The 6,000-nt window shown below is 39.4% G+C and overlaps 1 pseudogene; it reads left to right on the plus strand.

Moving 5' to 3' along the window:
• The first annotated feature begins 3,191 nt into the window (after nt 1–3,191).
• LOC128740955 (guanine nucleotide-binding protein subunit beta-5-like) lies at nt 3,192–4,458 on the plus strand (annotated as a pseudogene).
• The last annotated feature ends 1,542 nt before the right edge of the window (nt 4,459–6,000 follow it).

Raw genomic sequence — 6,000 nt, forward strand, 5'->3', positions numbered from 1 at the left:
CGTCGTTATGAATCTTCGACCTGATGGGACGGATGAGTTTTGTAACTTTTTTTATAAAAACAAAGGAAAAATGTAACGAGAACCATGAAATGCAAGTGTAAAAACTGGGATGAGTGTATATTTAAGTACGGTTGTATCCAACCGTACTGCTTGTGATATGGAAACATCATTATCGCTACGACAAATCAGCAATACTTATTCCGACCAATCACAGAGTGTGGATTTTTAGTAAGACAATGCCTAACATTTTTCAATTATTTCAAAGATCGTTAGGGAAACATGTAATCTACTTTATTGTAATGGATTCTTAGAAAAATTTCCGATCGATTGATACTAATATCTCTATAATCTATTGAGGGATGACTGAGTTATAAGCGTGCAAACTATAACCACTTTTCGCCACATGTTTTCTTTTTGTTTTTTCAAAGTGCACCTCTAATATACAAATCAAAGACGTAGTCTTACGACAAAAATAATTTGAAAATTTGAAATATTTCTAGGATTAAAATATATAAATTTTATTTTCAGGATCCCTCAGCTCATGAGTATATTAAGTCTCCTCCTTCTCTTCTGTGTTTTTTCCGGAAAAAATATCTGTAAGAGATTAAATAAGTATAGCCGCTTGTTTTACTCTCAACTTAACTCTTCGCATTATTTTATTATTCTTATTTTGTAGTCATAACACGTAACACGGAATGTTCTCACGTAATCTTCCCTAAAACAGTTTCATTTAAATAAATTGAAGAGATAAAATATACAAATAGTATGTATAGAAATATCTTTATTTTCCCGGAATTGTATTTGCTGGCAAAAAATACCAGCACATCAACATCATCTAGGTACGGTACAAAAAATGAAAGACCGAATTTTCCCGCTTGACTTTAATCTGTCGTCTTATCTTTCCACTACGAGCCTCTGCACGCAGCCAGGAAGCAACACTGCGAACGAACGAAAAAAAAATTACAACTTTGCGCCGTTTTCGAGGAATTTTACTACCGAATCGATTCCCGCGGGAATTGAATCCTGAGCGGATCACGACCATCAACGTAATTGTATATTTGTATCGTATTCGCCGGAAACACCCAGACAGGACCGTACAAAAACGGAGGTTTGTGATAAACTGTGACGTTTCGTTACGTTTTGGGCGCTGCGCTGCTGGTCGATGGTTGCTTGGATAAAAGAGCGGGTATGATTCGCGAATTTAAGATGAGTTTTGAGTTTAATAAAATTTTAAAGACTATTTCTATGTGTCCCACATGTGAACGGTTTGCAATGTGATCATTAAATGATATCTGTGAGCCGGATACATATTTTCTGCGAGTATTATTTTTATGTGCTCTGCGAGGCACATGGAACTAACATGGAATTTCGAATCAATTTTTGCTCACAAAAAATGTGTATATTTTTTGCGTGTGCAAGAGAATAAAAATTCCAAAATACTAAAGCTCGGCAATTATGATGGCTAGAAATTCTACAGTCTACTGTTTCATTTCTAGTAGCCTCTCGTGAGCTGTTTTTGTACATAGGTACAAGACTAGAAAAGCGAAAAACGAGAAAAAAAAAACACTAAGCTAAACCAGAACATCGCCTATTTCCCGTCTGCTGACCGTGAGTGTTTTTCTATCTGTGTTTGTGTGTGTGTGTGTGTACCGGCGCATGGGACAGACCTACTGCGGACCGCTTCGGTTCGGCTTGGACACTCGGAAAGCCATTACAACGGCATTAACGTCAGTTTTATTTTCCGAATATTTAATCTCAATTTATTCAATTTTCATCCGACAACGGTGAAAAGTGCGCGCGATAGTTCAGCGGGTGCTCACAGGTAAACCAAAGGCCTCAAACGGTTTTCGAATAGGAAAACAATATTGGACATTGTGTACCTGGTCCCCAGGTGGGAGGGCCTGAGGTTTAGCCGAACAACCACGACGACGGTGAAGGAGGAAACGCCAAACGGTAAAATAAAAATGCTGCGGCTGGAATGCCGTAAATTTGCAGATTATTGTCGGCCACCGCATTGTCGCCCTGTGAGGTGGGAAAATGGTTGGCTGGAAGGGGACCGCTTTGGGCACGGGGGGTAAACCCAGCTGCAGCGTTGGCCATCGATCGATATAAATATCAGTTGACATGGTCAGTGTAAAATTGTTCAAATAACAGACATACAAAGCAGCACCAGAGGGTGGCGGTTCACCGTGTGGAACACCGAATGGAAGGGGAACTGTTGTGAGGGTGGTCGGACGACAATGAAACTCGGTGCAGGCAAACATACGGAAACTATTTTGCGCCAAACTGAAACTATTACACAGCGAAAACTTGTAGGGATTATTTAGGGCTTAAATTTTGGCTCCAAGCATATGCTGCCACATAGTCTGGCTCTCGCTGTCGCTGCTCCGGCTGCTGCTGCTGCTGCTGCAATTGGTTCGGTTCGGGAAATTTTCGTAATCTGCTTTAAACAGCTCTTGGGCAACTTGGCTTTTGCTGCGCACTTGGCTTCAGTCTGTGTGGTTGTATGGGCGAGTGTGTGGCTCTTGATAATCGAGTAAATGCCAGATTGGGTGGAAAATTTGCGGCATCTCGGCGTGCCAAGTGGGTCAGATTCGGGCGAATTTACTTTAATTTGTGTGCTTGGCTTCTGACTTCCCCGTAATAAGGTTCGTGCCGAACGGTGGCGAGCATAATGCTACCATTGTCTCTTTTGCTTCATGCGACTTAGGTGTAGATAGGTGCAGATGATGGTGAGACAGACTGAATCCGACTCGAACTTTTTTGGTCACTTTCTGGCTTAGTCACACCTAAGAATAAATTCTACTCCATACTAATGCAGCAGACGTCACAGCATAAATTGGCTCAGAATCAAGCCAACACGGTGCGAGTAATTATCACCTTGACGACGACGACGACGTGACGGTTCGGACGTCGGTCAGAAGCGTTTTCCATTGAACCGTTAACCGTCGTCGTCATGGTAAAATTGCGTGAAAAACCGCTTCGCTCTAAAGCGGGGTACGCTGCTGAAAAGAAAACAGGTCAAGAAAAAATATCCCTTATTCCCAAAGAAATTTTGACAACTGCGTTCAGCGCAATCATCGCAATGCGGAAACTGTGGGAAGCTATATAGCAATGAAATTCTACCAGAGCGCGCAGTGACGAACAATAAATTAAATAATTTGGAATTTTGGATATTATCTGATAACACGATGGAGAAAATACCGGTAAGTAGAAAAAATTAGATTATGAAACAATTAGTGATATTACAAAGTTCTTTATTAGCGTTTCGAAACCCAAAGTCTAATCACCGTCAGTGTTAATGGCCCATGTTAAGGATTAATCCAGGCACAATCCGGAACGATTGCTACCATCCAGGTAGGACTGGAACAGGGAAGGACCCAATTTATGAAGGCGAGAACGAGATGTAGCTGATGATGAAGTGACAAATTATCAGCTAGCCGCATAAACCACTGTTAATAAGCGCAAATTTTCGCACCAGCAAAACTACAGGAGCAACAGGCAAATCAACAAATAGCTACGCTGGGGGCTCCAGAATGGCTGTGTCAGTCGGATAGATGAAAACTATCAGTTAAGTAAAACGGCTACGAAAAAGCGGTGGAAAAATGGCTCAAATTACTCAAATCGACAACGTACAACCGGTTTCCGTGGGAACCGACGGGCAGCCTGTACTTGGTAAAACCAGCCCAATGATAATAATGCTTTATTATCATTAAAACCAGCCTAGGAAGCGTTATTTGTGTTTTAGTCTCCGTTTTCCAGCAAGCCATCCAACGAAAAACAACAGCAACCTCGGCTGCGCAAGCTACTGTCTGTCCAATTACCATGGAGGAGGATATTTCTTCGCGAAAACTGTTGGAACTCACACCAGCTACATGTCTTGTTGCATTTTTCCTAACTCAGATCATCAAATTTTGACTGCAAGCGGAGACTCGACTTGTGCTCTGTGGGATGCCGAGTCCGGACAATTATTATAAAGATTCCACGGTCATACCAGGGACGTAACTTCAATAGACTTGGCTCCGAACGAAAAGGGGAACACATTCGTTTCCGGCAGCTGTGATAAGATGGCATTTATTTGGGATATGCGTTCCGGACACGCAGATCAATCATTCGAGTGAGAGCAGTCGGATGTTAATAGTGTTAAACCTCATCCCAGCGGTGCTGCCATCAGTACCCGTAAAGATGATAGCACTTGCCGTTTGTTTGATATACGTGCCGATAAGGAGGTTGCAGTTTTCAGCAATGTTTCGGTGTGAATTCAGTCGATTTTTCCGTCAGTGGACGTTTGCTGTTTGCTGGTTACAATAACTATACCGTGAATGTTTGGGACACGTTGAAAGCTCAACGTGTGCGCTTGCTATATGGCCACACTAATAAGGTATCCTGTAGGTATCTCCTGACGGCACAGCTCTGCCTACTGGTAGTTGGGATTTTACCCTTAGAATTTGGACTTAAATAATAATGTAATCAGACTAGTCGCGAATTCAATATTGGATGTCTCTCTGTCTCGTATAACACATCAAGCTAGATTCAGTGGTTGTCACATTAGTGAAAACTAAGCACTTTTCGCAAATAGCACAAAAACATATATTTAGTTTTATTGAAATTCATTGCAGGACGAGGAAAATAATGTTACTTTTTTTTACTTTTACTTTTTGGCAGTGTTGGGCACCGCTAATTCGCTAATTCGCTAACCGATACAATTTGCTCGATAATCGTGGAAATTTCGCTAATCACTAATCGCAAACTGCAAATTAACAGTTACTGTTTATTTTTAAACATATCGCAATAACTTGCATTGTAATCTATCGCTGTACAAATTATTTGTAATTTACATTTATTACATGGCTTTTCTTAATTTACCTAAGATCAAAACCTATTATAATGGATAAAATGCTTTACAGTTTATTAATTTTAAAATAAACAGCGGCACTTCATTTGGAATCATGGCCCAGCAACAATTCGGCTAGTCTGAGTATAAATTATAAAGTACAACTAGCGTTTCTCGATTGGTCGGTTAGCGAATTAGCGAATTAGCGGTGCCCAACACTGCTTTTTGGTAAGTCTAAGTAAGCAGACTGCTGAATATAATAAAAAAAAAAAAATGTTGCACAGGTATTTTTTATATCAATTATATTTATCGGTTATCAGTATTATCGTGTGCCATATTTATTTTAGATTTAATACAAAGTATTTACATAATATCAAACGAATAATTGTTTCCAATAGATAAATAATAACGGGTCATGATTTTTTTCTCATCGTTTCCGGCGAATAGAGGAAGTACCTCTAATTATGAAAAATTTGTTCGAAATACTAAAAGACTACCTTAACTTAGATGCAAGTCCAGGTAGTTTACCTTGGCTGCGTATGAGGAGTAATATATTCTTGCAACATACAGTCAACCAAAAAAGTATTCGGACAGCAGCGCATATATTTTTCTTTTAGTAATTTTGCGCAGTATTTTTGCAAAGAATGGAACCACATATTTTTTAAAACAATGTTTAACTAAAGCATATTTAGATGCACAACAAAAATTCGGGGAAAAGCTTTCCGTTTTGAAGATAGAGTACATAAAGTTTGAAGTGGCTAAAAATGCAGCCAAAAAAGTATTCGGACAGTTAACTATTAGTTGAAACAAATATCCTTTCTCGCTCAACTAGTACCTTGTGGGACCATTTACATTCTTGATGACCTGTTTTAATCTGTTTGGGATAAAATTAACAATTTTTCAAATATCCCTCTGTGAATTGCTGATCATTTTTTTACTAGAGCTCGGTTTAAGTCATTTTAATATGAAATCGAATAATTTTTCATTATAGAAATGAAATTATCTAAAAAGATGTTCAAAAGGGTTCAAATCTAGACTGAATACTGATGTTGCGATAGCGCTAGGACAATTGTATGGTGCCTACTGCTTACAATTATCGACAGTATTTTCAGATTCAACATTCCGGTACTATATGTATGTACCACACAATTACAATTTTGCTTTAA

This window comes from Sabethes cyaneus, chromosome 3 (genome assembly GCF_943734655.1).
Source record: "Sabethes cyaneus chromosome 3, idSabCyanKW18_F2, whole genome shotgun sequence".
Taxonomy (NCBI): domain Eukaryota; kingdom Metazoa; phylum Arthropoda; class Insecta; order Diptera; family Culicidae; genus Sabethes; species Sabethes cyaneus.